The 11,710-nt window shown below is 33.3% G+C and overlaps 2 long non-coding RNA genes across 3 annotated transcripts; both read left to right on the top strand.

The window, feature by feature from the left end:
* Positions 1–2,030: 2,030 nt before the first annotated feature.
* LOC110898077 lies at positions 2,031–10,316 on the top strand. Of its 2 annotated transcripts, XR_004877186.1 has the most exons (6): positions 2,031–2,162; positions 3,421–3,506; positions 4,030–4,472; positions 4,600–5,068; positions 5,163–5,205; positions 5,482–5,502. It is a non-coding gene; the product is annotated as an uncharacterized LOC110898077 (long non-coding RNA). The 2 variants fall into 2 exon arrangements; XR_002569223.2 differs by lacking the exons at positions 4,600–5,068; positions 5,163–5,205; positions 5,482–5,502 and adding an exon at positions 10,094–10,316 and having other exon boundaries at positions 4,030–4,119.
* On the top strand, positions 6,481–7,626 carry LOC118485626. The gene is made up of 3 exons (XR_004877187.1): positions 6,481–6,602; positions 7,035–7,108; positions 7,280–7,626. It is a non-coding gene; the product is annotated as an uncharacterized LOC118485626 (long non-coding RNA).
* Positions 10,317–11,710: the final 1,394 nt, after the last annotated feature.

Here is an 11,710-nt window from a genome sequence, read left to right as displayed (position 1 = left end):
GAAGTGGATTCCATCTGCAAGCGAAAATGAGTCATCTCATACATCCACACATACTACGGCTGTCGAAAGTCTCACCTAAGAATCATCCATACTGGTGTTCGAGGTAAGTGACTCTCCAAACCTTGAAAATGTGTCTGGATATGATCTAGATACCACTAACAATCAGGAAAGTCCCAAGACAATGGAACAGGTGGAGATTGCTGAGCAAAACAACCCAGTCCAAGGAGAAGTCGAATCTAATGAACAACATGATGGGAGTTCTGGAACAACACCGGGAACATACGTTTTACCTCCTAGAGCCAATAGAGGGGTTCCTCCAAAACGGTACTCCCCAGAAAGGGAAACCAGAAATTCAAGGTATCCTACAACCAATATGGTTAACAGGAACTTATCTAACAGTGCGAAAGCATTTGTTACTTCACTATACTTCGAACAAATACCGAGTTCCATAGAGGAAGCCCAGGGTAAGAAGAACTGGAAGGAAGCAATGGAAACGGAGATGCGTGCTCTTATGAAAAACAACACGTGGGAGAAGTGCGTTCTTCCTAAAGGAAAGAAAACTGTTGGATGTCGGTGGGTGTATTCAATCAAATATAAACCAGATGGTTCCATTGGAAGATACAAAGCTCGACTCGTAGCTAAGGGTTACACTCAGACGTATGGGATCGATTACTCTGAGACATTCTCTCCGGTTGCAAAAATGGACACCATCAGAGTCCTCTTCTCCGTGGTAGCCAATAAGGAGTGGCCTCTCCACCAGTTTGATGTTACAAATGCATTTCTCCATGGAGACCTAACAGAAGAGGTCTACATGGAAGCACCTCCAGGTTTCTCAGGGGGTTTTAAAGAAAGGGAAGTATGTTGGTTGAAAAAGTCATTATACGGGCTAAAACAATCTCCTCGGGCATGGTTTGGAAAGTTCAGATTGGCCATGAAAGAATACGGGTATCACCAAAGTAATGCTGATCATACTCTGTTCCTCAAGAGAAGAAACGGTCTTGTAACCTGCTTGATCATATATGTAGACGACATGATTATTACCGGGAATGATGTAGAAGAAATAGCACAACTAAAAGAGAATCTGTTTTCAAAATTTGAAATGAAAGATCTAGGGAATCTCAAGTATTTTCTCGGGATTGAAGTTCTCAGGTCTAAACGAGGGATCTTCATTTGCCAAAGAAAGTATGTCCTTGATCTTCTGGCGGAAACCGGGTTGATTGATTGTAAACCCGCAGATACTCCAATGGCGGTAAACCAAACCTTCACATGGAACTTAATGGGGAGCTTGCGGACAAAGAAAGGTATCAACGGCTCGTGGGCAAGCTGATTTATCTCTCTCACACTCGTCCTGATATAGCGTATGCGGTTGGAATAGTAAGTCAGTTCATGCACCAACCACAAGTTGCCCACATGGAAGCTGCTCAGAGAATTTTAAGATATCTCAAGGGAACCATAGGCCATGGAGTGGTGTTCAAAACAAATGGACATCTGAATGTTGAGCTCTACACTGATGCAGACTGGGTAGGAGATAAGGGAAATCGAAGGTCAACATCAGGGTACTTCTCCTTGGTCGATGGAAACCTTGTTACTTGGAGAAGTAAGAAACAAAAGGTGGTTGCTCTGTTGTAACACCCCCAAAAAAACGGGTTTGGTAATCAAACCACATAAATATTAAAGAACGGGTAAAATACTGTTAATGGTAAAATTAACCCGATAAGTATTAGGATTTAAATAAATAAACCTAATATTAGATAAAAGAAAAAAAAACTTTTGTAAGAACAAAGTTCAAAAGAGACCCGAGTTAACGGGACTTAAAACGAAACGGGTTATGACTACCTCGAACCCACCAAGTAACTAAGAAAGATTTACCTAGTTAGTTAATTGTCTAAAACAATAAACGAAGCATGAATTGGTACCCTCTTTTTATAAAACTGGAACTAAAGGGACCAAAAAGGAAAAATGATACAAGTTAGTGAATAAAATTAATAAAAACCAAAAACACACACACATATGTGTGTCTTGGTCGAACGTACAAGAGAGCAAAAGAGGGTTTCTCTTTGAAACCCTAAACTCACGAAATTTCAGTAAATCGAAGGGAAATCGAGCTAGAAAATTTGGGGCTTTTACTAAAATTGTGATCACCAAGCTTAGAGAATCAAGAGGTATGTCAAAAATTATATTTTGATGATACTTGTGAAACTTGATAATCATGCATGAATGTTGTTTGGATGGAATTAGAATGAATAGTGTCTAGGAATAAACCCTAGTCATTAGATTATTGAAATTATGCTCAATACTTGAGAATTCCATAATCACCATTGAAGGTGTTAAGTGGGTGATGTAGAAGTATGAAGACACTAGGATTATGATAGTTGTACTAGTGTAATTTGAATTCTCTAAAGCAATTTCAGATTTGTTGATGTTAAAGTTGATGTGAAATTACCAAATTGATGTTACCTTTGGTAAAAATATCTAGTTATGAACTAGTTAGTAAACATGTAAAATTATGCACACTAGGTGTTTGTTAAAATGCCTAAATAAAAACTAAAGTGCTGAAATAGATGATGTTTTTGACATCTCTTAGCCTACAATCACTGTGTTATAGGTTTCTAACCATTACCAAGAGTTTAATAAGGGTTATAGCCATGGAAATGGGTTACATTTGATGGTTTGGGTTGAATTTGAAAGGAACCTAAACATGATTTCTGTAGCTTTTTATATGGATTTTGACTAATCTTAAAAAAATCATATAAAATCAACCGTTTATCCGATTTGGGTGTTCTATACCTTTTCGGGAAGCTTATGAAGTAAATTTACTGTTTTCAATCATAAGAAACAAATGTGGTTGTTAAAGAGGTCAAAAATGTGATTAAAACTGCTGCTCAGAAAACTTAAAAGCTGATTGAAAAATGAAAATATAGTTGTTGTGCTGATTTTATAAAAATCATATAAAATCATAGAAAATTCGTTAGAAGGTGTACCTTATATGCTTGCGAAGGTATTGAAGTTTTCTACGATCCATTTTTGAACATGTTAATCTAGTTCGGACTTTAAATGGGTCATAATGGTCGATTACAGCAGCTGAATAGAAAATCGCTGCACATTAATAATGTTATTATTAGTCCGGAAAAAGACATATGATTACATATACTTGTTTAGTCATGAAGTATTTATTGTTAGGAACAAATAACACTTTATATGACATGCTTAAAGTGTTCAAAATCACTTACTAACTAGTTTGTATAAGTAACTTGACTAACGGGTCAAACGGTTAGTGAATGGAAAGAATTATGGAAAAAGAAAAAAAAATAGTTGTTGAATAAATAGCATACTTTGGTGAATAAGTGTGTGAATCCATAAGGTGTGATGGTTATGCTAATGGTTGACTAATCTAATCATCTTGTGGATATGATATGGTAGTTTGACTCTGACAAGCTAGGTAGGAGCTTGGAAATGAACGGGTCAAATGGATACAAGTTCAAGTATGAAGCTCGCAAGGATGCAAGGTAAGTATAGCTTACACTAGTCATATATTTTAGAATGTTCTTTTGTCGTATTGATTACGAGTAAGACAAATGGGAATTTGAGATATGGTGTTCCGGCGTGTGGTCGTACGGAACAAGATAACCAATTAGGATAAGAGACCGTATTGATGGTAAAAAGAAAATGAGTTAAATCGGTGATTCGATCATATTATGACGAATTAAACAAGTACTTTTAAAGGTTACCATATAAGGTAAACCATGATAACCAATAAGGGTAAAAATTGTAATTCAGTCACTTGTTGATAATAATTGTTCATTTTGAAATGCACGTATTTCGTAAGCCTTAATAGGCCAAAAAGCGTTAAGAGGTGAATTACAATTAAAAACGACCGTGCGGTGTAAATCGGAGCGAGTCGTGTAGACGAGATGGCAAAAAGCTTCATCTCGCCAATATAATCGGTCATCTAGACCAAACGGGTCAAAAGGTGAAAATATCACTCTTTGATAATATCGACTAATGATTTGTTGAGTTGTATAATTACAGAAATAGTTATCGAGTGGATAATTACATCGCTACACTTAGCGGCTATTGAGGCAAGGTATTTAAATGGGTCAATATAATGATCCGAGCCAGGTACGCATAATAAATTAACTCTCATTTAAACGTAAGGTTTAACGAGAGTTAATCGGAGTCTAAAATAGAATTCGGTTACTTTAATAGGTAAACCGAATGTTACGAACGATGGTCATTACGTTTGAAAGGTCTAATCTACTACTTCTAATAAAGCAAAATAAGCTTAAGCCACATGGCATTAGCTTAAGCCATTACTTGCCACGTGGCATTTGCTTAGACCACTTTTTTTGCTTTTTCCGCCAAAACCATCCTCCTTAGCTTCTTTAATACGCTTCACTTCACTCCAAAACCCTAATACCCATCTCCTGCATCTGGTTCTTCCTTCTTCATCGATTGATCTTCGAAAAACATAGGTATGTTATTTTTCTTTTCCCTCTTTGATTTTTCTTTGTCATTGTTAAACACTATCTATTTCTTCCTTAAACCCTAGATATCATCTATCGATCTTTAATATGTTATTTGCAATCTCCTGAACCCTAGATTTCTTCATCTTCAATCGCGAGTGGAAGCAAACAGTCCTTATTATGCGGCGTATAAGGTATGTATCCGTGTTTTTAATTTTCTTTTTGCGGCGTTGTTGGTGTCTGGAAGACCTAGCCGCCGCCTCTTCTTAGGGTTTAAGTGATTTCTAACTTATGCATTCATCAATACCTATATTCATTTCTTGAGTGCTTCTGTGATATTTTTCAAGATTTGGTGCTTTTTGAAAGATGGGATCCATCACTGTCTTCTCCAAACAATTCAACAAATATGTAACAATTCTTCAAATATCGATTCATGTTTGATAATGTCGCTTCCTGTTTGATGTTCTCTATCATATGTTCATCTTTAGGTTTTCCTATTAAATTCACGTATTAAAGTAGATTTTGAGCAATTATCAGAGCTGACGTTGTTTGCTGACACTATTACAATTCAAAAATTGGGAGTGATGATTTGGCATACCAGAAAGGTTATAGTACAGATTATTGTTTAAGCTTAATCAATGTTTCATCCATCATTCTCTATTTAAATCCTTAAAATTGTGATGTCTTTGTTGACAACAGGTCCTTTAGAGAGCTGATCATTCTTCCAATCGATTGCAAGCAGGTTCGTTTTCCATAGATTTGGTGTTATTTTGAGTCTTCTTTATCGTTATTTAGGTAAATTGTTTTGACTGATTATTTCAAAATTTGAATTTTTGAAATTTATATCAATTATGGATACTTATCAAAGTTGTCTAAATTATAACGTATTTCCAAATTTATCAAGATAACTTATATTAAAGTTTTAATTGCTTCCAAATTTTGTGTTAGTTTACATAATTTTCGACAATCACATTAATTTTCAAGTTTCTCAGAATTTGTTCTTCTTCTTTTTTTGTAGATCATTCCACTTATTCTGCAGGTATGTAAACTAGATTAGATTGTTATGTATTTTAAATGCTTAATCGCCCCTTTTTTTAATCATTTTTCTGTATTTTTTGTGATTGATTTTTTTTCACAATCATTTAGATATTGATTATATTATGAATATATTAACCTTATTGGTTTTGAATTTAAGTTTGAATAATATTTAACTATTTCGGTAAATTGTTTTGACTGATTATTTCAAAATTTGAATTTTTGAAATTTATATCAATTATGGATACCTATCAAAGTTGTCTAAATTGTGACGTATTTCCAAATTTATCAAGATAACTTATATTAAAGTTTTAATTGCTTCCAAATTTTGTGTTAGTTTCCATAATTTTCGACAATCACATTAATTTTCAAGTTTCTCAGAATTTGTGCTTTTTCTTTTTTTGTAGATCATTCTACTTGTTCTACAGGTATGTAAACTAGATTAGATTGTTATGTATTTTAAATGCTTAATCGCACTTTTTTTAAATCATTTTTCTGTATTTTTTGTGATTGATTTTTTTTCACAATCATTTAGATATTGATTATATTATGAATATATTAACCTCATTGGTTTTGAATTTAAGTTTGAATAATATTTAACTATTTAGGTAAATTGTTTTGACTGATTATTTCAAAATTTGAATTTTTGAAATTTATATCAATTATGGATACTTATCAAAGTTGTCTAAATTGTAACGTATTTCCAAATTTATCAAGATAACTTATATTAAAGTTTTAATTGATTCCAAATTTTGTGTTAGTTTCCATAATTTTCGACAATCACATTAATTTTTAAGTTTCTCAGAATTTGTTCTTCTTCTTTTTTTGTAGATCATTCCACTTATTCTGCAGGTATGTAAACTAAATTAGATTGTTATGTATTTAAATGCTTAATCGCACTTTTTTTTAATCATTTTTCTGTATTTTTGTGTTGCTGATGATGATTTAAATTTTTCGAATCTAATCTTATTAATGGATATATTGTTGATGTCTTTGAAAGAGTGATGCTCTTACTGATTTTTTTTATTTTATTTTTTGTTTTTTCATGATAAACTCTAATTTTTATGCAATTGCAGGAATCTGAATCTTCTTCGAACACAAGAGGTAAGTTTAATGTTATCGTTTTTTTGGTGTTTTTTTATCCGGTATAATGGTAGTTTTCATCATTTATGCTAATCTCTATAATTTTAAAGTTTTTTTTTTCGAATTTCGAATCTGTAAATTGAATTTGAATTTAAATTTGAAAAGTTAGACTTTCCTAATAAGTTTGCTTGATTTACGGGATTGGATATTAGTGATTTGATTTTCAGATTTTAAATTTTAAATTTTGAAGTCAATCATTATTTTAAATTTAAATTTTGAAGTAAACCATTATTGTGTTTGATTTTAAATTTTGAACGCTTTGAAATCTTGATGTTTTTTATGAGATGCTCTGACTATATTATTTGTAATTTTAGGGATGCTTCGAGTCTTCTTCGACTATTGTTTTTGTACTCGAGTTGCATATCTAATTCAAATTATGTTTTGAAATTTTAGGTGATGAGCTTCTTTCAGACTCCTTCCCCTACAAGGAACTCTTGAATGGGATCCTATGAGAAGTTGAAGGAAAGGTATATCTTGCATCGTTCTTTATCTATATCTGTATATCTATATATCTTAAATGGGATCCTATGGGAAATTGATCTCTATTCGATTCACTGATGTATATTCTTCTCCTCACCATTTTGTTCCATTAATCAACTCATGTGTGCTCTTATGTTTGATACCCGATCTTATTCCAGTGATTAATATCCGCTTGAGTAACCCAATCTGAGTCTGATTTTTTTAGTTTAACGATTCAGGTAAACTTTCCCGATTTGGGTTTTCTGCAAGGCTAATCATCTAAATTAATTTGTTATTTTTATGGTTTACATCCTAAAACCCAGTTTTACAGTATCTCATGATAATCTTTCTTCGTTTTTTAGAATCTGATCTAATTGGGCAATAATCTGAAGAAATGTGTTTAATTAAGCTACGACAAGGTGTGTATAGCATTATGATTGATATTATAAAAAAATAGCTATAACATTTTCTCCTCCTGTAATTTTGTATAGCATTATTTATAAAATGATTACAGGTATGATAAAAAAAATATAAAAGCTGCTCTTCTTGTCTTTTGTTCGCTTCACGTATCTTCGCTAAATCAATATATTGGAAGGTTTGTGTATGTAGAATTAGTCTGGATACGCCCACGAAAAAAAAATGCCGATTTATATTGTATTTCTCATGACAGTATGAAGGCTATGGTTAAGGATAAATGATAAGATCTTCAAAGGGGTCGATGCTTTACAAACTAAAATAGTGCAAGACATTAAGGAGGCTACTCTCTGGTGGATGATTAACAGATCGATAGGCGTCAATCTCTCAATCTGGTCCACTTTCTCTGGTTTAGACTTTGGTTAGTGTATGTGTATAGATAATTTTTTAAAGTGATTGGATGTGTAATGGGGTAAGAGTATTTTGGATGTATCTGAGTGTGTTTTTTTGGAAGCTTAATTGTTGTTTGTATGCCTCTTTTGGTGATTAATAAAGTTTGGTTTACTGAAAAAAAAAACGTAATTTCAACCGTTTTTACCTAACGGGTGATTTGCTTTATATTTATCTCTAATTGCTCAAGTAGGTAAACTTTGAAAAAATGTTTAAAGACGGACTTATGATTAGTTTGTTTGTATTTATTTTATGTATAGATGTCAAAAGATATTGAGAGGATAACCTGTGATTAACTCGATTAAAACAGGTTGTGATGAAATGAGTCTTTTTTTTTAAAATGGGTCTTTTCAAAATTGGTGAGGCTGTGGTATAAATGAAGCTTTTCAAAATCATATTAGATATTACACACTCAGAATAATAATATTGAGGGTTGAATGTATGTGACCCTATAAATATAGAGGTGTAATTTACTTTAATTTTTTTCTATTATAGAAATTCCAATGTGATGGTATTTTTGTTGTTTCCTCTATTATTTTCTCTATATAATATAGAATAGAGGTTCCAATGTAAATGCTCTAAATATAGACGTTTACTTTACATTCTTGCTTTTGTATGTTTTTATGGCTCTTTACAACAAGAAAAAGTTTAAGAAACCAATTAAAAATTTATGATGGAGAAAAGGTAAAGATGATACTTTAGATGTTAAAGTGTTATTTTTATACTTTTATTTGTTATAAATTAAATTTTCCTACCCGGAAAATTTCCGGGTTATAACCTTATTTTTTTCTATAACAGTAAAAGGGATTTATAGCAAATCGAGTGTTTGAGGGAGCCAACCAGTTAATATCTCTAAGAACCCGTTTGAGTTGTTCTTACACTTAAGTAAGAATCTATTTTTTTTTCAAATTAATTTCATGTATATAAAACAGTAATTAACTCTTTTGAGTTAAATACTGTTTCGTCATGTGGTTTGTTAAAAATCACTATTTCAATCCATTAATTTAAAAATTGCGATTTCAGTTAGTGTGGTTTCACTTTCGTGACCACTTTCAGTCTCTGTGGTTTCACTTTCGTAATCATTTCAATCCATTTATTCTGTAAGTACAGGGACTGAAATGGTTATGAGGTGGACTGAAATGGTTACGAAAGTGAAACCACAAGGGCTGAAATCGCAATTTTTAAACTAATGGACTGAAATAGTGATTTTTGACAAACACAGGGACGAAAACAGTAATTAACTCTTTTTAATAATCTAGCAATAGAGCTTTAAATTCTAAATCGTCCTGATTGGAATTGATAATGTCAGAGGATGAATGCGATAGTGGAGTTAAAGAAGACATCATGAAAACATGAAAACATCATGAAGGTTTAGTTGACAAAAACTTAATTTGTAACGAACATTATGTAGATGTACTATTGGGACGTGCTCAACTGTCTCAAAATATTAGGCTTAACAAATCACACTTTAACACTTCTACGTTTAAATTATTTTATGTGTTTAGTTGTTGTTTAGCCACCCGCGAAGCTCGCGGGGTCTTAGGCTAGTAACCTTTCAAACAAAATCATAGTTAAGAAGAAGGCTTATGGGTCAAACTTGTTTACAAAAATCTTTCATCGTTAATGAAGGGCCAAAATGGACCAAAACGTCCTTATAAGTCTAACTGAGCAAACAACCCCTAAAGGTTGTTTGGAAACGAGTTTTATGGTTAGACAAATACTTAGGACAAATATAGAAGTTGAAAGATGTAATACCTGAGCCAAATGGCTCTATTTGAGTTTTGCCGTAAATAATGAGTTGAACTGTAAAAACTCGGTTTATATAGTTTATCATAGTAAACCCACAATCAATTCAGCCATGGTGGAAAATTATATGATAAGAAACGTGGTAATGCAAAGCATGAAGAACATGCAGCAGCTACCGTAAGTTACAGTAGCTACCGTAACTTACGGTAGCAACTAAAGTTGTTACGCTGAAGATGTACTGCCTTACGGCAGCCCCTGAATGCCAGTGGCTACCGTAAGTTACAGTAGCACCCAGCTATTTTTGTTGAATTTCGTTTCGTGTACCCGTTTGATTACGTTTTAAACCAAGTATGACTAAACCATTTCATGTTTATGAAATGTAGGTACATTTTGATGCCGGAAGACGATTAAGCTCAACGAAGAACCGAACACGATAAAGATACATGCTTCCGCAAGTTGTCGCCGTTTTACATTTCAAACGACGAATTTAATTACACTAAGTTGTTTTACTTTTAAGTCTAGAAAAGTTTTAATAAACCCGTATTTGAGCAAGAATGTTTAAATCTAAATACTCATTTAATTTGTAATTATAACCTGGTTGTTACATCTGTCGAGTGCAGAAGCGGAATTTAGAGGTATAGCTCGAGGGTTAAGCGAAGTTCTTTGGATCAGGAAGCTACTAGAAGACATTGGTTTTTCTCAAAAGGAACCCAGTAAAGTTATGTGTGACAATACGGCTGCAATACAAATCTCAGAAAACCCAGTACAACATGATCGAACAAGACACGTGGAGGTAGACCGACATTTCATCAAAGAGAAACTGGAAAAAAGAATCATAGAGCTCCCACATGTATCGACAAAATATCAACTCGTAGATATTCTTACAAAGGCCGTCAACGGAAACGCTTTTAGTAGCTGCTTGAGCAAGTTAAGTATTGGTGACCCCACTACTCAACTTGAGGGGGAGTGTCGGAAAGAAGAGAATGATTGAAGATTTGTTATGAGGATTTCCAGCCCAATCACAGCTGTTTTACAGCCAAGACTACAGCTCAGCCATTTATTGTCTTGCCTTTTATTCTTGTTTTCGTTTTCTATAAATTGGGCATATGTATGTGTATTCAAAATATCAACTCAGTAATTAAAAACCTCATTTTATCTCTATACATGTTGTCAGCAACCACATGGTTCTTGGGAACTTTTTTGAAGTACAGTTATTTGATAAAAAAAAATGTTGAGCAACAAAGTCAAGAATGAATGGCTTAACATAAATCATACGGTGACAAGTTTATTAAGGTGGCATCAGATCATATAAGAATAAATAGGGCATATAAAATTAGACTTAATTTCATGGTTAATGGCTATTGTATATTGTTAAACTCCATGAACTGTAATATTGTATATATATGTTAATGAATTTCAAGTACAGTTAATTTATATAAATATTTAACCAAGTATAGCGGTCGGAACAAGTATGGTTGGTGGTTTCGACCTGAGGTCTACGAAAATTCATGGAAGCAACTGTTTCTGTCAAATTTATGAGTAATTAATTTTGATTCTAAATGTTTATCGACCTATACATTTGTAGGTTTGTGTCGGTCTGGGGATCGAAGGGAGCATCGGGGCTGTAATCCAAGGTTCAAAAGTGTTCTTCAGTCACAAAAGAAACTTGGTATGCAGGATTGTGTTCTTCTGGGATAGCACGCGACGATGGTATACTGGTGTAGGAAGATTGTGAAGCTGGTGGTGGACGATATGATGTTCGGGTTTGAGATGGAGGGAGGGTGGGTGTAGAGGGTGGTGATGGGTAGTAGTTTGGGTGGTGGTGAGTGGCGGATCCAAGAATTTTTTTCTAAGGGGTTCACTTTTTTAAGTGTTTCAATATCGTATGTCCTAACATAAAAAACACGGGCCAGTTCAATGATTCGGGTCGGGTAAGGTTCATCACATAATAAAAATACGATACAATAATGAAAAAAACCATTGTCATGATAAATTTAAAA

The sequence above is a fragment of the Helianthus annuus genome, chromosome 13, assembly GCF_002127325.2.
Source record: "Helianthus annuus cultivar XRQ/B chromosome 13, HanXRQr2.0-SUNRISE, whole genome shotgun sequence".
In the NCBI taxonomy this organism is placed as follows: domain Eukaryota; kingdom Viridiplantae; phylum Streptophyta; class Magnoliopsida; order Asterales; family Asteraceae; genus Helianthus; species Helianthus annuus.
Note: the sequence above shows the minus strand (reverse complement) of the source record. Positions and strands in the feature narration are given on the sequence as shown.